General features: G+C 38.3%; 1 protein-coding gene across 2 annotated transcripts in view; it reads left to right on the top strand.

Moving 5' to 3' along the window:
- The window catches only part of LOC105830710, a 48,173-nt gene that overhangs the window by 13,882 nt on the left and 10,667 nt on the right, over positions 1 to 23,624 (top strand). The window contains exon 1 of one of the 2 annotated variants that reach the window (XM_036291827.1): positions 3,424 to 4,998. The exons of the other annotated variant lie outside the window; for it this stretch is intronic. The gene's annotated coding sequence lies outside the window, so the exon portion shown is untranslated. Of the gene's footprint in view, positions 1 to 3,423; positions 4,999 to 23,624 lie in introns of those variants that run through there. 2 annotated transcript variants of the gene reach the window in all.

The raw sequence follows: 23,624 nt of genomic DNA, 5'->3' as shown, positions 1-23,624 counted from the left end.
CAGCCCTCCTTTGATCTATTATGTCATTACAGTTTTATAATAATAAAAATATTCAACATAATAAATATATCATAACATCAGGTCTAAAAGAATACAATAAATATAATCATTAAGTTTACAATTGAAAATATTAACAAAGTTATTATACAAAATGTAAATGGATGCTACTACTCTTTTTCTATATATTTTTCTACTTTAGTATATAACTTAGTATATAAAGTGCAACGATTGACATCGAAAGAAAAATATAGGAAAATAGTTTTTTTCATTTTAAATGAATTCCAATTTAAATGAAATACGCGTATCCTATTAATCACGAAAGAATCAGATTACTCAAATAACATCCACGCATATCGGCACTCATGTCTCGCGAAACGGCAGAAAATTATTTCGCAAGTAATGAATGCAATTTCTCTTTGAACCGTATACGCGAGGCACATGTAACACGCGAGTATATTAAAAGACTAGCGCGAGGGGCGTCTTTATCAATGTCAATAGAGCTTCGTACGAACCCTCTCGTTCTGTCAGCGAGGCTGCACTAGAATCCGTCGTTATATTTTTCATAGGTTACCTAGCCTGATACCGAGCTACATTGATAAGTGGAGCGAGTGCCCACACGCATGTTACGCATATGAGACCATTTTCTACACTCATTTCGTTCTTCCTCCCATCTAATTCCCTTTGTATAACGCGTACATGATGGCCAGCACACGATGACTATATATCTATATCTTTATATATTATTCTATTTAATTCTACAATTTATAATTTTCTCTATAGTTAAAAAAAAATTTTGTATACACGGAGAGAATTTTCTCTTAAAAATTATCCTGAAAATCGTGGTAAGTGTGAGACAACGTAAACCTTGAAGAATTACTATACTTTTAATAAAATTTAGTAAAATTTTAATAAAATTTGGCAAAGTTTTAGTAAATTTTGTTAGAAGTATCGTAAAATTTACAAAATTTTATCAAATTTTAGTAAATTTTGTCAAAAGTACAGCAAAATTCTTCAAGGTTTACATTGTCCTACAATTACCACGATTTTCAGGGTAATTTTTAAGAGAAAATTCTTTTCGTGTACGGTTTAAAAATGATGAATATCGTAATGTAGATTTGTTAGAAATAGATTTGTTAGAAATAAAACATCTAAATCTTTTCTCTTTTCTAACGGATAAAAGAAAATTGTCTGGAACCAAATGGCATGTTCTCTTCCGTGCCGGAAAGAGACGGGTAAAAGGGATCTCACGACGTTTCTGCTTAGACGGACACGCACGAAGGAGCCCCGTTGAACCCATGGGAGCGGTAACAACGTAATTACAGAGTTAGGCGCGTTACATCGAATCGTAATCGCACGATTGCATCGAGGTTTCATTCCGCTCTTTACGCTCCTTGGCTTTATGCGACGCGCGGCGGGTGGCGTTTCCGTTGGGCGCCTTTCAGCGCCTCTAAATTGCTGGATCGAATTTCGGAATAGCCGGCCTAATCGGCACCTCTGATCTTCCGCGCAGCGCGACTTCCTCTTTCATATTTCAGCGCGCGCACGCATGATTTTCGAGAAACTACGACTTTCGACTTGAATTGTATTGCGCGTACGCCGCTTATTAAATCCCGGGGTGTGCGTTAACGTTATCGCGATTATTACGTAGCCTTCTTGATTTCTCATTACATGCATCGCGCTGTGACCCAGAACTATCCGATTGCGCTCGAATCCATTAATTCTCGTTACGAGTTACCGGGATATAACGCGCGTCGGTTAATCCGATATCGCTCGAGACTGCTGCTCCTTGCGAAGTAACGACGCAATAATCCGATATATATATATATATATATATATATATATATATATAGTATGTATTTTCACGAGCATTTCATTAATCACGTCCTCCCCTCGTGCGCGAAGAGTGTTTTGATAAATCAGGTATATTATACAACGTGAAAGAAGATCATATCAAATCGTATTTATTTCCATTCTAACTTCTCCGACGTCTCTCGAAATCTCTTTCGCTTCCGCGCTTTCTTTCATCGCGGTTATTTACGCTGTATAGACGCGTCAACGAGCTAGATCACACTCGTTCCCTATCCTCACTGTCAAAATAAATGGTCGCCGCCGTCGGAAGTTGCGTTCACCTTGGCCCTTCCTCTCGAGAGAACCAGAATCGGTCGCAGAAACTGGTCTTCCCGGCTTGCGTGTCCTGGAAAAATGTCCTGCACGGCGGTGCACGTGTGTGTCGGCACTTATGCTCGTGTCGCGCGTGCTGGGCTTTCGCAGCCTGCAGGGCAGCGCACCGGTATTTACCGTCGAAGCCGATAGCTTTACTGGAAAATATTCCTTCGTAAACCTCGCCGTGCCAAGAGCGTACGCCGTACGGAGGTCAACAACCCCTCCGTATTGCTTTCGTAATCCAAATAACCTACACGACACCCCTACGACGCTGATAGTCACGCGATGTTAGTGACGCCTGCAGCTGTTACCGACCCCCGTCCGCGAGAAAAGGTGCTCGGAGACGATTCGACAAGACCGTGTCAACCCTTTTGCCGTCGTAACGGAATGTACGGATGCTATCTTTTGAATAAAATTCAATCGCGGCGCTTGAAAAAGGAAAACTCGCACGCCCACGGGTAAGCTGTTTTCTCCGACGCCGGAGTCCGCGATATTTTTACACCTTTTGATACAAACCATCTTGTAAGACTATCGATCGTTACTGCTACGACGTAATGTTAAGAGATGATGTAACGGATGTTATGTTTAAAGTAAAAATTATTTTAATACTGCACAATTATGCGCGTATCTGCGTAGTGACTATAGATTTAGATAAAATTGTGCAACTTGGATATTTTTTTTGTAACACAATCGAGTTTAATTATCTCTATCAAAGTAAGATTGATATAGGTATAAGATTAATACGGTTATATAATTATCGCCGAGAAAAAAAAAGTTTTATTCTTGAATAAAGAAATTCTTAGATCTAGGATAAAATAATCTTGATGTTGTCCTATTATAGTTTTCTCAGATAAATTAGATTAGACGATAGCAATTTCATAATATTCTTGGCAGAAAAATTAAATATTTTTTCCCTAATAAAATATTACTAAGACCCACGAGGGAGTTTGTTTAGTGAAGACCAAAAATATCTCGTCCCGCAGTGTATTGATCTATAAGGACTTGCTTTACGCGTAGGGGTAAAGACTGAGGAACTTTTCACAGATGTTAATTATAATGCATCGCATCGGTTTTTTTTTTAATATACGAAAGAACGCTTGTCTCCGTGTCGGTTGTCTTAAACTATTAATCTAAGCAAAGAAAATTATCGTTATAATATCGAATAAATTTTTATTTTAAATGTTAGAATATAAAGAATATAAAGAAAATATATAAACTGAAATTATAGAATACAGAATATAAATATAGAATGACTGAATATAGAATATACAATATAAATTGAAATCTATATGTGTTATATTCTTACCTCAAGACAAGTGGATCTTATTTAATTCGACGGAGGAAAATCGGTATTATCGGTCTCATATTAATATTAAACTTTATTTTTATACTGCCCAGGGTTGCAATAAGTACGTCGAGAATATTTTCAGTCTCGTTACCAGAAATTCTTTCTGGAAGGGTAGCAAGCCAAGTAATACAAAATTATTTTACGACACATATTGTGTTCCGTTGCATCAAGGTAGCTCATTGTAAAAACCAGATGAATGAAGTCGTTCAGGAATTGGTCGACTAACGGTCACAACATATACAACATCCGGTACCTCCAGGGTTCAATTAGGTGCCGTCGAGGCGCGACATAATCCCTATATCGTATTACACCCTACGTCGTACCCTCTGGTGGTGACGGATAAAGGAAGAAAAAGTCGCGAGCGAAAGACGGTGCGAAGAGTCGCACGAGGAAAAATCGTTCTGCAGCCAATACAAGATCGATCGCGTTCGCGTGAAAACTCGTCTTACATCCGACCGCTGGACTCGCAGCACGATAAGAAACGCGCTTCGGGGAGGGGGAGGAAGGGAGTCCGAATGGGCCTTACCCCAGCCGCGGCGGGACCGGTGCAACAATTAATTTCCAAAGGAAAGAGTTACGAAGCCGTCTGTGTATCTCCTTGGAGGGTCGACCCATCTGGAATCAAGGGACAAAATCGCCGTAATGGCGGTGCAACCCTTCGGCCAGCTGTGCGTCACAATGGTCGTCACGAAAAATCGTGCGACAATGTTATCTCGATCTGCTCTCTCGCCATTGTAGGGTCGTGCCGGGATTGAGTCGTCAAGCAATCGGGTTAAGGGCCCTTCCTTTGTCGAACGACGAGAAATCCTTCGTGCGAGAGGAAAAATTTGTTTTTTCCACCTCTCTCCTTTGCCCTCCACTTCAGAGTGCAATCAAGTGGGCAAGCGCGGATTCTTTCCGCGGATTCTCCCCTTCCTTGTTGTGCCAGGACCGACGAGAAGTTATTTAACGCGATTACAAGACCACTGTGGTAAATCGAAATCCTTTACAATGGCGCCAACAATTTATCCGCGTTTGCCACGTCGTCGATGAAAGGAATTCGGCACAAAGCATAGGTTTGGCTTTCACGTGAAAGCAAACAAGCACGCACCCCTTTCCGGTAGGTGAGCTTTTTAATGTCGCGTCGCGGAGCCAAGAGAGAGAGAGAGAGAGAGAGAGAGAGGAAGAAAACGAGAGACCTAGCAAGGAACATTTTGGTCGAGTAATTTCTAAAAGAAAAGGGTTTGCAGGCTAAACGCGGAACCGGTCTTCCATGACGGCGCTGTTTAGTTCGCGCGGAAGCTTGCGTTGCGTCGCGCGGCTCGATTCGATTTCCATTAGAGTCCGACGATGATGTTTACTTAGCTCCAGGTCGTTGTCACGCGGCTCCGGGAGAGGAGAGACAGAAAAACGGCGACACTGCAGTCGGGGGATGAGAGAGCAAACGAGTAAACGAAAGAGGGAGACGTACGAGCCTGTGTGAAGTTAGCACCGCATCTTTCAAAATCGTAAGTTTTATCAAGAGTACTATTTGCACCCCAAAGAGTACTAGAGTTCCTGATAGGTATTAGCAAGAGTACCGCCGAAATACTTAGAGAAATTGCAATTTGAAAATATGAGGTGCTAACTTCCCGTGGCACCGCAACATGAAAAATATATTGTTTTAAAGATCCTATCTTAAAGTACTCGAAAAGTACTACAGTTCCTGATACATTTTAACAATAGTACCAACCGCCAAATATTATAAAAAAATTATTGAAATTTGGAGATGGCACAGCAAAATAAAAAAAATATTGTTTTAATGATCCTATCTTAAAGTACTCAAAAAGTACTAGAGTTCCTGATACATTTTAACAATAGTACCAACCGCCAAATGCTTTAAAAAAATTATTGAAATTTGGGGATGGCACCGCAAAAGTAAAAAATCATTCTTTTAATGATCCTATCTTAAAGTACTCGAAAAGTACTAGAGTTCCTGATACATTTTAATAATAGTACCAACTAATAAATACTGAAAAAAAAATTTTTTTAAGATTACAGCCTATCTTTCATAAAAGTGGCCGTAACTCTTTTGCCTTTAATTTTACAGTTTTGTGCCTTAATAACTTTTGAAAGTACTCGCTGGGGTGCCAAAAGTACTCCAATCAAAACCCGGAAATTGTAAAAAAATTTATATATATATATACATAAATACAAGTTTTTGGAAAAAATAGATTGATATATAACGTACAATTTGCCGACCTTTTAAAGGTTGAGGTACAAAGCTATAAAATCAAAAACAAAAAAGTTACGGTCACTTTTAATTATGTTAAGTCCTCGAAAGAGATACAATTTTTTCACAATTTCCGGGTTCTGACTGGAGTACTTTTGGCACCCCAGCGAGTACTTTCGAAAGTTATTAAGGCACAAAGCTGTGAAACTTGACGCAAAGGAGTTACGGTCACTTTTAGATACAGTCAGTCCTCCAGAGAGGTGAAATTTATTTACAATTTCCGGGTTTTGATTGGAGTACTTTTGGCACCCCAGCGAATACTTTCGAAAGTTATCAAGGTACAAAGCTGTGAAACTTGACGCAAAGGAGTTACGGTCACTTTTAGATACAGTCAGTCCTCCAGAGAGGTGAAATTTATTTACAATTTCCGGGTTTTGATTGGAGTACTTTTGGCACCCCAGCGAATACTTTCGAAAGTTATCAAGGTACAAAGCTGTGAAACTTGACGCAAAGGAGTTACGGTCACTTTTAGATACAGTCAGTCCTCCAGAGAGGTGAAATTTATTTACAATTTCCGGGTTTTGATTGGAGTACTTTTGGCACCCCAGCGAATACTTTCGAAAGTTATCAAGGTACAAAGCTGTGAAACTTGACGCAAAGGAGTTACGGTCACTTTTAGATACAGTCAGTCCTCCAGAGAGGTGAAATTTTTTTACAATTTCTGGGTTTTGATTGGAGTACTTTTGGCACCCCAGCGAATACTTTCGAAAGTTATTAAGGCACAAAGCTGTGAAACTTGACGCAAAAGAGTTACGGCTACTTTTAGATACAGTCAGTCCCTTAGGGAGATAAAATTTTTTTACAATTTCCGGGTTTTGATTGGAGTACTTTTGGCACCCCAACGAGTACTTTCGAAAGTTATCAAGGTACAAAGCTGTGAAACTTGACGCAAAGGAGTTACGGTCACTTTTAGATACAGTCAGTCCTCCAGAGAGGTGAAATTTTTTTACAATTTCCGGGTTTTGATTGGAGTACTTTTGGCACCCCAGCGAGTACTTTCGAAAGTTATTAAGGCACAAAGCTGTGAAACTTGACGCAAAAGAGTTACGGCCACTTTTAGATACAGTCAGTCCCTTAGAGAGATAAAATTTTTTTACAATTTCCGGGTTTTGATTGGAGTACTTTTGGCACCCCAGCAAGTACTTTCGAAAGTTATTAAGGCACAAAGCTGTGAAACTTGACGCAAAAGAGTTACGGTCACTTTTAGATACAGTCAGTCCCTTAGAGAGATAAAATTTTTTTACAATTTCCGGGTTTTGATTGGAGTACTTTTGGCACCCTAGCGAGTACTTTCGAAAGTTATTAAGGCACAAAGCTGTGAAACTTGACGCAAAAGAGTTACGGCTACTTTTAGATACAGTCAGTCCCTTAGAAAGATAAATTTTTTTTACAATTTTCGGGTTTTGATTGAAGTACTTTTGGCACCCCAGCGAGTACTTTCGAAAGTTATTAAGGCACAAAGCTGTGAAATTAAAGGCAAAGGAGTTACGGCCACTTTTATGAAAGATAGGCTGTAATCTTAAAAAAATTTTTTTTTTAGTATTTATTAGTTGGTACTATTATTAAAATGTATCAGGAACTCTAGTACTTTTCGAGTACTTTAAGATAGGATCATTAAAAAAATGATTTTTTAATTTTGCGGTGCCATCCCCAAATTTCAATAATTTTTTTAAAGCATTTGGCGGTTGGTACTATTGTTAAAATGTATCAGGAACTCTAGTACTTTTTGAGTACTTTAAGATGGGATCATTAAAACAATATTTTTTTTATTTTGCGGTGCCATCTCCAAATTTCAATAATTTTTTTATAATATTTGGCGGTTGGTACTATTGTTAAAATGTATCAGGAACTGTAGTACTTTTCGAGTACTTTAAGATAGGATCTTTAAAACAATATATTTTTCATGTTGCGGTGCCATGGGAAGTTAGCACCTCATATTTTCAAATTGCAATTTCTCTAAGTATTTTGGCGGTACTCTTGCTAATACCTATCAGGAACTCTAGTACTCTTTGGGGTGCAAATAGTACTCTTAATAAAACTTACAATTTTGAAAGATGCGGTGCTAACTTCACACAGGCGACGTACGAGGAATCTGGAGAGAGAGAGAGAGAGAGAGAGAGAGAGAAAGGGGAGGAGATGGAAAAACGGAATCAGGTTTCTACCTTTATAGGCCTGCGTTCGCGTCGCGTTCTGTGCCATGCCTCCCGTGTGCGCGCCTCCTTTCCTTCCTTCCTTCCTCTCTGCACGGATGCAGAGAAGGAGCATACAGAGGCGACAGAAAACCATAATCACTGACAAAAGGGCCTCGAAGGCACCATAGCGTGCGGCAAGCAGCTACAGAGACAAGACGAGCTTTCGCACCCCTTTCTCACGCGCGACACCTCGACACCACGAGGAGGATCCGTCTTTTTTCGAGGGCTCCGCCGTCATCCGGAGTCCTCGGATGAGATGCCCCGAGGGTAAACTCAAGAGAGAGGGAGAGAGAGAGAGAGAGGGTCTCGACTCGGAAAGAGGCAGCGGCGGCCGCGACCAGTTGGCGGCTACCCGCTTTTCGTATCGCGGAAAATTGATTTATCCGGGCAGGCACCTCCCGACCTTTTTCATAACTCCTCTATGGGAAAACATTCCCTGTTGGTCGCGCGAAAGGAGGTATTTCGGATCAAAAGGTTGATACCGTTGAGGCATCGCCGTAATATTGGGACCAGCACCTCTGACACGTCTCTGATGCTTACAGAAAGGTATACAAACGTCTCGTTTTTACGACGGAACGTTGAAAGAATCGTAATCGCAAGTGACACATACACCTAATTTATGAAAGGGCTACGATACGGACTGTGAAAGCCAATTTATTTCGGGGCCCCTCGCGAGCGCGCGAGCGAGCGCCTGGACAGAAATGCCTCCGTGCAGTTTGTATGGAAATTTACCGGTCGGAAAATGACCGTGTCGAAAGCCTCGGCAAACGGGGCTTCTTCATTGGCGTAACGTATGCATCGCCACGCTCTCCGTGGTCTCCTCTCAGCGACAAATTATCGGTATCAGCGGTAATCGTGTCAAAGGGCGAGTACAAGGGGAGGTAGTTGGTACGACCGTTAACAAGACGATTGTATAGATCACCGGGATTGCATCCCTGCAGCGCTCTCACTGTAATCTCGCAACAACGATCCCTCGATTATTATGCAATATAAGATGATCCATGCGAAATGTTTTGAGTCATGAGATTCTTTCAGCTACAGATGGCAGAATTAAATAAGAAGCAAATATTGATTTCTTCGAAAACAGTTAATAAATTATAGCTTGCAACAATTATAAACAATTTGATTATAATTTTAATAATTTATTGTAATTTATAATAATTGGATAAAATAGAAATTTTAAAAAATAAATTTTTCTATAAATTACATATCAAATCGTATAGGTATTTTAGATAAATTATGGACTTTAAACATGCAATACGAAAAATCCCGTCTAGATTGATAAATATTTGTTAACGTCAAGATAATTAAAGACGCATTTAATCCTTTGCAAAGGGAATAATTTTTCTTCTATTATATGTCATCATAAAATAGTAACCAAGGATTATTATTTGCGAATAAAATCGAAGTAGTATTCGGGAGAATTAAAATAAACGAGTTTCCGAGTTTTCATTTATATATACTTCAGCGCGCGTAAATGATACGAGCAAAGTAACAATAAAGTGCCACTTATTAACGGAATAACTGTGTCTCGCTGCATAAGCTCGATTTTTCGCAAATTTGCCCGTAACGCGTTTGAATGTACAAGTTTGACTTCACCGAACCGAATTGCCATTGCAAATTAAGTCGTAATTATCGCACGAGTAACCTTTTTGCGCTAAAAATAAGATAAAGGTCGTACAAAACTAGTCGCGCGAATAACACAACATCCGACTTGTCAAACATAAAAAACGTTTACGTGAGGTTGTCAAAAGGATAATTCGATATGGTTCTCTAAAAGAAATATTAAATTTCACCCGCATATACGGCACTCTTTGTAATGTATTTAATAGCTCTTAAAATTTGTCATTGACGATAAGTCGTACTTACATTTCACCCTGTTAAAATTAAAAACATAAAATATTGTTTTCGATAAATCGTGTATACGCAGAAAAATATTATTTATGTTAAGAAAAACAATTACTCAATTTTTAATAATAATCTTAAATTACATATAATGCATTCATCATTATTTGAAGTTCACTTGAAACATGTAATATTTATTACATTAAAATATAAACTTAAAATAAACATGCACACAAACATGCACAGAAAAGTGTATACTTGTGAATTCAGTAAATATTACTTATTTCAAATATTTTATAACTTCATATACCTGCAAATTTATCATAAGTTTATTATAAGTGTAAAATCTATTCAAAATTATATTTTGAATAGTAATGATTTAATTAATACTTTAACTAAAAATATTAAGTTGAAAAACTTCGATTTGTTTATTATTTTAACTTTCTTTGACACAATTTTATAATATATTTTGAAAGAGTATAAATTTTTTTTTTTTTTTAAATATACATAATACTGAATTGTTCCATTTTTTTTCCAGAAAATTATTAGAAAAAATAACCGTTATTTATTAGAAGAAAATAAGTAAATTGATTAATTTCTTAGAATTGATGTTTTTCTGTGCGTATTCTCTAAATGGGAATCAGTATATTATTCATTGATTTGCAGTGTCATATGTGATTATTAGTGACTATTCCAATTAAGAGGAGATAATCTAATTGATCAAAATCAGAATATTATTTGAAAGATATAATAAATTACTGATTGATACAGTAATATAGCACACTGAAATTATTGTACTATTAATAATATAGCGTTGAAATCAGTAAAATTTCGCTGATTCTACAATGCATTCGTGAATATAAAAGTTATTACAATCAGCTAGTAACATTTTCGAACCATTGAACTGAACTCGGCGTCTCCAATATGCGGTCGTATTGATCGGCCTCGAGAACAATCGACTGCCGATCACAGCACTTGTCGCAGGAGGCCTTTCAGACTCCCAGCCAGCTGTCCTTCGATGTCCTGCCGCACGTGAGAGCTCCGCGTGAGCCTTGCCGCTATTGTTTCGCTAAGCATAATGTACTCGTTTTGTGCACGCGAAGAAAAAGGCGGCGAATCGACTTGGTCGCACGATCGATCGGTCGTCGGAAGAAAAGCCTTACCGGTTCGAACTCGGAACACAAGTCTTACTTCACGCGAATTGCACCGCAAACTTCGAGAAGCCTCTTTTCTATGCTAAATGGAGAACCAATGCATAGGAATAATGGTGGCTTTTTTTATAAGATATTTCTAAAAGAAAAAAAGTTTTTAAGCAAAAAAAGTGAAAAAGGAACCTTTTTGATATTGAAAAATTCTTTTGTAATTTTTAATATTAAATTTAATAATATTAATTTTTAATATTAGTTTTTAAGTTCTCGAAAAAAAAATCTGTTTGTAATATAAAAGAAAAAGTAAATTAAAACTGAAGTAACACTAATTATATTTGATTTAAATCTTATTTCTGATAATGAAATCAAAACGAATAAAAAAATCTTGAACGTTAATTACATGTAATAATCGAATGATTCACAGCTCGAGCACTTTATATAAAATATGGTCATTCCGAAATTTGTGATAATATGTCGCGATATTTTCTAGGATAAACACAGAAGAACCGTTCTTCCTAACACCTGGTCTTTTGTAGTACCGTTTAGGGGATTTTGGATGCTTTCTTTGTGCACTGTGCTCCTCAGTCATCAGGATAAATGATGTCTCGACCGTTAAACGTTGATGCCCCAGCGTCATCTCTTTCGATTTTCTCGCCAATCCTCGAAATCCTATAAACTTCGATTTGTAAGACCACTTGCCTAATTCAATCTCACTGTTGAGTCATCGCGGGTCGAGCTCTTGTTAACAGGGCGATGCCGTTAGGTTTTCACAGAAAAACGCGCGCACTTCTTCTTCTTCTTACCTATAATTTGCACAATGGATTCGCTAATACAGGATGTCCTTGTTGTTCGTCTTTGTATCATTCTACACCTCTCCCTGTTCGTGTTTCGTCGCGTCATCATCTCGCTTCAAATCCCTGACACGTTCGGCTGGTAGCGAGGAGCTAATTCGAGGATTGCCGCAATTCATCATCACGCCATTCGTCATAAATACTTATGATATCGAATCTCAAACACGATATTTAATAAATGACAGGTTTACGATAAATACTTCTGTGTTTTTTGTTTATGTACACTGAGAAAAAAATGTTAATTTGACTAAATTTTTCAACAGGATTAAATTTCTTTGTTCAAGTATTTATGCAATTAACTTAAATACATAGAATACTTGAACTTCAATTTAAATATTTATATATTTGACTGAAATACACAAATAGTTGAATGGAAGAAATTTAATCAAGTTGAAAAATTTAGTCAAATCAACAACTTTTTTTCTTAGTGTACATATTTTATATCCATGCAGCACCGACACAGTTCTCAAGGATAAAATATTTTATTTTCTGTTATATATAAAAAGTAAAGTATTTTATAAAACTACGAAATTATGTCAGCAACATTTCTCAAACAATTCTGGAATAACAAAATGTTCACGATGCTTGTATTTGAAATTTTAAACAAATTACTAAAAACAATATACAAACTTTCTGAAGCATTACCAAAAAATTATTGAAATAGCTTCTTAAAATATCGCTAACCGTAATTTTTCGAATAAATTTAATTAATATTTCTGAAATACTTTAACTTAGTTTTTTATTTAACGTACTTTGGAAATGATATTTATTATGTTATACGATTGCAAAAACTAAAAACAATTTTATACAAAGTATACTTACCGTTTTTTTATATTTTTATTTAGTATTTAATCTAATTAATATAATACATCCCAATAATATTTGAAATATGTTTAATGAATAAAACATATACATATATATTTTTTTATTTGCATAACATTATTACATTTTATATCTACTACAAAAAATAAGAATTTGAAGTCTATGTTTGAATAACATTTATCAACTTTCCTCTTTAAAAAAACTCGTAATAAACTTTATAAGTGAAAAAAAATGCAGTAAAATATTAAAGCAAGGTCTATTTGTTATTTAATGTACTTTTTATTACATTATCTAATTTATTAATGGTTATTGCTATTGATAATTCCATACAAAACACACAATTGTGTCAATTCTTTACTTTGATATCATTACAAGCTATACTCAAGGCTATACTTAAATAAAACAAGTCACAATGATTATACTTAAATAAAATCAAGTCACAAATAACATAAAAATAAATTATAATTAATCGAAAAGTTATTTTCAATAATCATTTTGGAATCATTTTAATGTCATTGTGATGCCATAAAAACTTTTTGTTCTGCCTAAGGATATATTTTTTAATTTACAAGTAATCGATTTTAGAAATACTATTTCTATTGCAACATTTTACATGAGACTCGCAGAATTCTTTTAAAATTATTGCACATGAAATTGTGAAAAGTTTAAACCTTTCTAAAAACTTTCCGCAACAATCGGTGCCGTTTTACATGAAATCTAATTAATTCCTTCGTCAACAAAATGTTTGTGTACACGAAACTCCGAAAGCAGCTTTCGCCAGTCGAACGCGCGCATCTCCACGGCTTTTCTACGTTGGAGATTTTCTCATGGCGACTTCCCGGTTCGTTTGCGGAGAAATTTCGCGTTTAATTAAGCTGCTTCGCGCCGTCGTCGCGAGAAACGCCCATTCGAGAGAGACGGACGTGAAGAAGCCACCAAGGAAACACGTGTCGCCACTCGTATGAATGCTTCCTCTGTTTTCGCACGCCCGTTGCTCATCCAGTTGCCTCCCGCTATCCTCTTCGCTTCTTCTCATCTCGCGCGCGGACACACTCTCGCATCCCCTTCACGCTCTCCAAGCTCTCACTCCGCTTTCTTTCTCGATGTTTTTTGCCTTATCAGCGTAATATATAATAAACAAAAGGCGATAAAAGAAAAGAAGATGAAACGGCGAAGTCGCAGCACGCGTCGACCGAGAGAAATCTCCCGACCGCGTAAATTAATGGGAGAGAGAAACGCCGGAGATAACACAAGAGACCAAAATAAAGCCGATTATAAATTGAAAGCGAGATAGGATATGACGATACGACGGCTCCGTCTGTCGGGGCAGAAACGGGACCCTTCTTCTTTCACGCAATGTACTTCCATGTTGATGCATAACGACTTTGTTTGATGTAACTTTTCTTTCGTTACCAAGTCATTGACATCGACTATTTTTCTCGGCCGCCATTGTGCGCGGCAACGGATAGAGATTGACAATAGCCTTTGTCGTCCGACGGCGGGCAACACGGGTAAAGTTTTGTATCCTGTTTGAGAAATTTCCATCGCGCGCATGCCGCGCGTATATCGCCTGAGAGATGCGCCTAGAGCGGCCGTACGGTGACCGAGAAACCGAGAGATAGGGGCCCCCGTCACGTTCGAGAGTGTCGCGAATCACCTATGAAATTGGATGATCCGCGAACGAGGGAAAAGATCCGCGCGGAACGTCCGTCTGTTTATTTGCACTGTAGCGGATTTAAAATCTCGACCGGACCACGCGACGGGTGGTAGAGGCACGTAAAAGACCGCGGCGGCTAAAACGGGATGCTACCGAGGGAACGGATCTTCGGTGGTGCAAGGTGTCTCACGAAGAAAGGCCGCAAAGTCATGCCTGCGCGCGCGTCCGAAATGCACACAAAAAGCTTATGGGCGCGGTGCCGCATTGTCCGGCGCACATCGCGAGGGGGATGCGATGGCTGGGCGAGTGAAAGGGCGGGGAGGGGGGGAGGGCGAAGAGCGATGTAAAGAGCGAGATAATAATAAATGACTCGTACGAAGACGAATGCTTGATTTACATGAGAAGATCGATGGCCTCGAGGAAGGGGATGCGTGTTCCGTGTGCTCTTGGCCAGTTCGCGCCACTAGCCCCCCCCCCCCCCACCCTCCCTTTGAATTATTTATTTCTCGCAGGGCCCAATACTCGCCGCTTGTCACGGCGCTTATCGCCGAAATTGCATTTCGGCAAGAATACCGTGACAACATCCGGTGGCGACGCGTACTCGTGCAGAGCGCAAGAGGGAGAATGGGATTCTCGAAGGAGGTCGTTTTCGTAAGGCAGTTTGTCGAAACAACGAGCGGAATAACGCGGTTACGAGTTCAGCGATCACGGCTGCGGCTAATTGAATACGAGTGCATACGAAACCGCTGCAACCGGAAACGATGGGGGACCCGTAGGGACGGCGAAAAATTGCGAAACAGGCGAAACAACAATTCCCAGAATTTCAGCGTGACGCGAACGTGTGTGGTTCGCGGGTACGCTCCTGAAAAAAAAAAAATCGCTCCCTCCTACGCGGCCGGCCGCTAACGGGTTTGCCTTGTAATTACTGCTAACGAACCGTTTGTTTCGCCAGACGAGACAATGTGAGCCACTTCTGCGTGTTTTGCGGCATTCATATACACCTGTCTCGCGGTTTACGCCACTCCGCCGCAGAAATATTGATTCAATCCTAGCAGGAGAGAAAAAAAAAGATACAAGGGGACAGATACACGCTGACATTTATTGACTCATGTGCTATATAATCAAATCAATTTTGCACGAATCAGGTTTCATGAATATATTTATATGCAGTATTCACTCGGATATGTCTGAATCCACATTGCCAAGTTGAATAATATATAAACAAGATGACTTGATTCAAACAAGTACACAGAAAAATTGATTTTCATGTTAAGAAAAGCAGTTGGTCATTTTTTAATTTTCTTCTTTTAAGTGACGGTTTGTAAAGAATATCTTCTTAATGAATAGTCTTAAAATACACTTATTTACTTAGAGATAAGTAAGATTTACTTAAAATAAACTTCTGTATACACACAGAAAAATACGTACTTGAATTAAATAAGTATCACTTACTTTAAATAATTTATAAGTTTATTCGCGCAAATTCGTTATAAGTAACAAATCCTAGTAATTTAATGCTTCAATTAAGAATATTAAGTTGAAATAAAAAATCAATTCATTTATTATTTTAATTTTCTTTCAATTCAATTTTATAATATTTTTTGAAAAAGTACAAATTTCTTTTTCGAAGCAGTAGAATAAATATTTTTCTGTGCGTATGTTGTTAGAATTATTCAAATAATTAATTTTTACATTATTAACGTTTACTTGTTTGATATAAATAAATTATCTGAATAATTCTAATAACATACTTATGCCGGTAATTGTGAAAGTGGTCTAACAATAAGTTAAACACCTAAAAATGTGAATTTATCCTATATTTAAATGGAGATTAAAATGTAATAATAAATAGAGAATAAATTTATTGGTTTCAGACTTGATTTAGACCACTTTAATAATTAACGGCACATTTGTTTGAATCAAGTCGTCAGTGTACGATTTTAACAAACGGCCCGTATGCGATGACATCGCATAACTCCAGGTTGGCTCTGCTGTAATTAAACATTTATTTAGTCTCTCCGATGTAACGAGAGGCGCGTTTCGCACGCGGCCGCGAATTCTGGAAACAAAGTGTTTACCCAGAGGCGCCGTGAATCAATCGTGACAGGGTAAACTCCGCCGGACGGCCATGTGGTGGCGGGCATCCGAGTGGAAAGGCGCTCGCATCAGGCAGGTGCATTTGCTCGTAGGGCGAGCGAGTGTTCTACGCCACTGGCGTGGCGCGCACTGACTGACATACTCGGCTGGTGGCGATGCTCGCAACAGTTACACGAGGCCGTCGTCGTCGTCGTCGTGTATGCGAATTCCGGTAGCACGGAGCGCACGGCCCGGTAACGGTGACCGTTTTTCCGCGCTGTACTTCCCGGCGCACGCCACGGTCGTGAGTTTGCACGATGTTGGCGAACTCGCCGCCTCCGCCGCCGGCCGGTAGCGGCGCGTTCGCCATCGTTTCCTGATCCCGAGAGTCGACCGGAAGCGGCCGCGCGACGAGCCGCCCTGATCTGTCGACGCTTGCGCGCACCACGAGCTTGTCACTTTCACGACGTCCAGCGCGTTTCACCAGCGCTAGTGCCACGTCACGTACACAGACACTTCTTTCCGCCTTGGTCGCCAGGATGATTTGAGGGTGCTCGACATGAGCGTTGTAATCCGAGAGCTGTTGATGAAACTATGCTGGTGAACTCCAAATTGCATCACGCTGAAAAAAATAGATGTATCATGGAAAGTTCACAATTACAATGTCTGTTCAAAACGTCCTCGAATTTTGTCTTTATAATTTTTTTTAGGTTTACTTATAACTCTTTCAGTCTCTCGTCTCCTCCCTTGATGCATCTCTATATGCCATTGGAAACAGTCCTAGTATACATTTTTTTGCTCGTCCGTCTGCGAACTTCTCTTGATGCTCTCAATTGAGTTGATTTTTCGCCCTTTCAATTGGTGAATTTCAGTGGATTTTAGTTTTGGAAATAAAAAGTCCGTAGGGAGATCAAAAGAATAGGGAGACCGCACAGTCATCTTTATTTTTGTGCACAAGTCACGAATCAGTAGCTATCCATTGTCAATAATCAGGAATTGTCTGTCCATAATTCAGGTCTCTTCTACGACATTTTCTCACAGATGTTTCAGCACCTTGAGATGACACTATCGATTTATTGTATTTCCGAAGACTCATAATTTAAAAAAAGATGTTCTATTTAGGCGAAACACGAAAGTAACGGTATTAACAAAAGAAACAGTTGTGGCAAGTGACTGTCTGACAAGAAGATCCAGTGTGAGTTCCGGCGGTAGTGATCTCGTGTTATTGCCTACAAAGGAAAATTTGCAGACGGCATAATCTCGAAAAACAAATATCAGAACTGATTCAACCTTATCCTTTTCAAAATATTAACTGTCCCAATTGATATTCAACACTTTGAAAATTACGCTTTAAATATGATATATTAACCGAGAAGGGCAATATTTTGAAAGAGAGATAAAGTTGAACGAATTCCAATTAAAGCCCCAAAACTTTTTCTGAATAGATTTTGCATGATAAGAATAATTTGTTCTTTTTTAAATATACTTTTATTGTAATAGATCGTGGAGGTATTTGTAATGAAATTTCAGGCTAATAACATGCATTAGGATGTGAAAATTTTTATCCTGAGAGAAGAAATACCGTGTGTGACATTTGACCCAAGTGGAAAATTGCGATCGCTCTCGTCAGAGGCATAATCTTATTTTGCAATATTTCTTCCTTTATGCGGTTGTAAATCTCATTATGCGGGACTTACGGAGAAAGCGCACACAGCCGACCTTCTCCAGAGGTTTTTTCACCTCCCCCTTCCTCCCATCATCGCTCTAGCAGCCATGAAATTCTAATCTTCGTCCTTGCAACGCGCACAGGATAGGGTAAAAGGGCGAAGGGAGGCCAGGCTGCGTGGAAAATCGAGGACATTCACCGGAATTCGAAGGTGTTCCTCCCAATGAACCTCCCGAATAAATAATTCATGGTGCTTCCGAGGACGCAACGCAACCGGCCGCGAAGAAAAGGAAAAAAAAGGCGGGGTCCTGTTTGGTCGTGATGACATGCCAGGACTGACAGGAGGCAGAGGAGCGTGAAGGAATGAGGTGAAAAATGAATAACTGTTGAACAGGATCTCCCGTGTTGACCGAGCGCAACGGAAAAAAGTGGCTGGCAAAAAGGAAGCGCGCGGAAGAGAGGCTTAGGTCCTTGCATTTCCCTCGGAACCTTTCCGCCAGTGACCCCCAGGGATACCCCGTAGGATGCTCTCCTGTCTCGAAATAGTCGGCTCTACAGTTTTTGTCGGTCTCGTAGTTTTTATCGGTGTATGCCTGCGCGTCCCTTTCACGCTCTTTGTTGAAAAATTAGCTTAACCGATGATTAATCGGTCGATTCAACAAATTTAATGATTTGAAAAGCTCACCCGGTAGATGAAACATTCTGTGTCCTGTCTTAGAATCTAAAACGGCCTCCTAAGTTTTACGCGACGTGGGGCCGACCGCAAGGGGCGGAATGAAACGTGCAGCGACGTGCATTAAGTTGCTACCGCGCATCCGTGCACGTTGTCCTCCGTCCTTGTACATATTCATTGGACTCCTGAAACTTTTCGGGAGGCTACCGCACGTACGAATAAGAAATATGGAAAGGGTCTTATACATTTATACCGAACGAAAAATATAAAAGTATTTCATGTGACTACGATTGTATGTTAAAATAATTATTGTTAGAAACTATTTTTTATAGTTGTTATTAATGGTAGTACCTAATAATAATGCATAACAAAGAGGATGATTACAGTCGCCATAATTTAAATAAAATCGGCACCGAAAGATGAGTACAGTTTATACTTATTGTAATCATTTATAATAATTATTTTTACATTATAGTCACAAATGTGCCAAATACTTTCATCTCATTGCATACGCACACATTTAATAAATGATCCGAATTTCATCAACTACAGCAACAATTTTTTATAATAACTGCGGATAACAATTTGCCATATTTTTTTATATTTACATAGTAACTTATTTTAATAATTAAATTTTTGACAATAATAAGACGAATATCATTCTTCTCGTGGTAATGCCAGGGTTAATTCTTACGAAAGAGTTAGTTATGCGTGCAGGTAGCCGTGTATTTTTTCAGTGTTTGGCTAGGAACGTTGCTTTTCCGCGGAAAGAGAGAGTTGCGATACAATACGACGCGTCATTGTTCTTCTGCAATTGCACACGGCGACGTGTCGCTTTCCTTTTTTTTTTCTGCTCGCAACGCCAAGATAAGAGCTTTGCACGCATGAGAAATGCGACACGGTCCAGGTTAGTCTCGTTGCTTCCACTTGTTGCTTCCATGTCTTCCCATAAAGTGAGTTAAAACGTGCCACCGTACACTTCCCCGCGCACAGGTGTGAGTGTGAGGGAACTCCATAATTCTTGTCACTATTTTACAGCGCCTTGATAATAAATGAATATTAGGAGAAATTTTAGAAGCGAAATCTCTCGTTATATCCCAGGAGAAGAAATTAAAACGGCGGTTTTAAACTTAACGCACGGACTTTCGCGGTACGTTCCAAGTAATAGCCCGATCCGTACGGTTTGTCCGAGAAGCTTTCAGAACGCGGCAGGATGCGGGTTTAGAAACGACCGTTTTATTTATGGCTCGTTCACACGTACGAGCGTGACACGCTCGCTTTCTGGAGCTTAATGGACCGTGAGAGCGGACATCGCTGTCTTCTTTCGGAAAGTCTTCGGGTTCTCAAGGCTGGCTCGGCTCACCGCCTGCCGCTCGAGAGCTTCCCAAGAATCTACTTTTTCGACCAGAAAACGAAGGTTTATGACGAGAAAATTCAAACAGATGCCTCTCTTACACCGTAAGCTGTGGAAACATCTGTTGTCTGTTCCGCTTTTCAAAAAAATTCGTGTATTATTTTCTAAAGCAATCGCGAATCGGATTAACAGCGTGTCTTTCGAAACCTCAATCACCTCGCACACCTCTCTCTTTCACTCTCTCTCTCGCGCGCGCGCGCGCGAGTTTTAGTAGAAGTTTTATGGCCTCTTCCGCAATTAGGACAATTAACATTTTCAAATGATATAATTATTAGCGCAATCGATTCGCTTGGCTGCTTTAAGAAAAAAAAAGAACCTGAAGCACCCACCTCGCAAGGCTTGCTGATGAGTCAATGCATTGTAACGTGTTCGTGGAAAAATCTCACGCGTAGAGAGCTTTGTTGGCATAGACAAATGAAATGACCATGAATTTATGGTGACTCATTATGACTGGCGTGAAGATCATTATATGGTACCACATCATTTGCAACATCCGCACAATTCGCGAAATTAAGTGTAATTTACCGTCGCTCCTATTTGCTTCATAGTCCGTTAATGATCTCATGCTAAAGAAAAGTCGATTATTGGGATTGAAAATTCCGATAAAAACAATGAATGTAATGAGAAATGAAATATATAATCTATATATCATATTTCTTATTTATTTATTGTAAATAGCGCAAATTATTTTCAAATTATGTTCAGAGAAGCAATTTTCTGTATCTAATATGGCGTGATCGACACGAAGCACTACAAGATTAATTTAAAAACTTAATTTCTTGTTCATTGAGTCAGAAAATGAGAAAATATAAAATAATCTCGCCAGTTACATACGATCTGCAGATACTAGCAACTCCAAACATTATCGAATGTCATCAAATCATTTTACTGGCAGAATAATTACATTCTTGATGCAAATTTCGTGAAAACAGCGGCGCTTTCACTCCAATGATCCCCGCGAGATTTTTGCTCAGCATTTAAGAGATATGGGACTCATAAATATAACTGTTTCTCTCCTAGCTATTCAAACGCAGAACAATACGAAATTCTGCTGGCCTTTATGGATTATTATCGCGGAAACACTACATCCAGTCGCCGAACAATCAGTAAAAATAACTGTTAAAAAAAATATTAAAATAATAAGAGTTAAAAGTAATAAATTATTATAATGATATTTTTTTAGATTTAATTTTTATACAGATTTGAATAAAATGCAATTATTTATTTAAAAATATAATTACATTATAATAAGTTATTTTTATTTGTTTATTGATTACTGCAGTGTAGATAATTCTACATATCACAACCGAGATACATCGCTCAAGTTACATAAATTCGCGAATAATCTGAATAACTCGATGATATTAATCTTTAATTCTTTAATATTGATTCCAATTTTCAACCCGCATTATTTGGCGTCATTACGACGAATGAGTTTGACGACCGTCTTGCACCACGACAATTCTTGAGGGTAATTTTCCGTTAGAATTAGACTCCCTATTGTTGTCTGTCGCAATAATGGCGACAATGTAAGAAAGCGAAACGAGTAGGGTTACCTAACGCTCGATGGGAAACAAAGGATTAATAGACAAGATTGTTTGAACGAGTCATTTTCGCCCTGGTGAAAAGAGATATTTCCGGACGAAGGGCGTGACGTAGGTCTTCTACAATACATAGACTTATCCACCTACGTGAAAAAATGTAGGTGAAAAACTGTGAGACGTAGTGTAGGTAAATGCCTATTGTTAGTATCGATCAGAGGAATTTCAAATATTTACCGTTGATCATGTCTTTTCAATAGTGCGTCCTTTGCTAGTACTTGTAAACATCCTTCAAAATTGTAAAAACTTTCAGACAATACCTAAATGGATCTTTTTATCTTTCAAAGATATTTAAGAGCGACCGGAAATCATCGAATTCTTGTTGGATTTAATCAATGGCATTAAATGTAATAATAATTAACATAAATATTTTTTCTAAGTCTTTACTAGACACCACAGGGTTCGTGTTTGTTGTTAATTTTTATGACTTTTACAAATATAAAAAATTATTAAATGACCTTTACATATATTCTAACATCTCTAAAAAGTATCGATATAATTGCTTATTAAAAATTAATATTTTAATTAATTTTAGCCGATAGGATGGCCTGTGTGAAGTTAGCACCGCATCTTTCAAAATTGTAAGTTTTATCAAGAGTACTATTTGCACCCCAAAGAGTACTAGAGTTCCTGATAGGTATTAGCAAGAGTACCGCCGAAATATTTAGAGAAATTGCAATTTGAAAATATGAGGTGCTAACTTCCCGTGGCACCGCAACATGAAAAATATATTGTTTTAAAGATCCTATCTTAAAGTACTCGAAAAGTACTACAGTTCCTGATACATTTTAACAATAGTACCAACCGCCAAATATTATAAAAAAATTGTTGAAATTTGGAGATGGCACCGCAAAATGAAACAAATATTGTTTTAATGATCCCATCTTAAAGTACTCAAAAAGTACTAAAGTTCCTGATACATTTTAACAATAGTACCAACCGCCAAATGTTTTTAAAAAATTATTGAAATTTGGGGATGGCACCGCAAAATTAAAAAATCATTCTTTTAATGATCCTATCTTAAAGTACTCGAAAAGTACTAGAGTTCCTGATATATTTTAATAATAGTACCAACTAATAAATACTGAAAAAAAAATTTTTTTAAGATTACAGCCTATCTTTCATAAAAGTGGCCGTAACTCCTTTGCCTTTAATTTCACAGCTTTGTGCCTTAATAACTTTCGAAAGTACTCGCTGGGGTGCCAAAAGTACTTCAATCAAAACCCGGAAATTGTAAAAAAATTTCACCTCTCTGGAGGACTAACTGTATCTAAAAGTGACCGTAACTCCTTTGCGTCAAGTTTCACAGCTTTGTGCCTTAATAACTTTCGAAAGTACTCGCTGGGGTGCCAAAAGTACTCCAATCAAAACCCGGAAATTGTAAAAAAAATTCACCTCTTTGGAGGACTGACTGTATCTAAAAGTGGCCGTAACTCCTTTGCGTCAAGTTTCACAGTTTTGTGCCTTAATAACTTTCAAAAGTACTCGCTGGGGTGCCAAAAGTACTTTAGTCAGAACCCGGAAATTGTGAAAAAATTGTATCTCTTTTGAGGACTTAACATAATTAAAAGTGACCGTAACTTTTTTGTTTTTGATTTTATAGCTTTGTACCTCAACCTTTAAAAGGCCGGCAAATTGTACGTTATATATCAATCTATTTTTTCCAAAAACTTGTATTTATGTATATATATATATAAATTTTTTTACAATTTCCAAGTTTTGATTGGAGTACTTTTGGCACCCTAGCGAGTACTTTCAAAAGTTATTAAGGCACAAAGCTGTGAAACTTGACGCAAAGGAGTTACGGCCACTTTTAGATACAGTCAGTCCCTTAGAGAGATAAAATTTTTTTACAATTTCCGGGTTTTGATTGCAGTACTTTTGGCACCCCAGCGAGTACTTTCGAAAGTCATTAAG

This window comes from Monomorium pharaonis, chromosome 9 (genome assembly GCF_013373865.1).
Source record: "Monomorium pharaonis isolate MP-MQ-018 chromosome 9, ASM1337386v2, whole genome shotgun sequence".
Lineage (NCBI taxonomy): Eukaryota > Metazoa > Arthropoda > Insecta > Hymenoptera > Formicidae > Monomorium > Monomorium pharaonis.
Note: the sequence above shows the minus strand (reverse complement) of the source record. Positions and strands in the feature narration are given on the sequence as shown.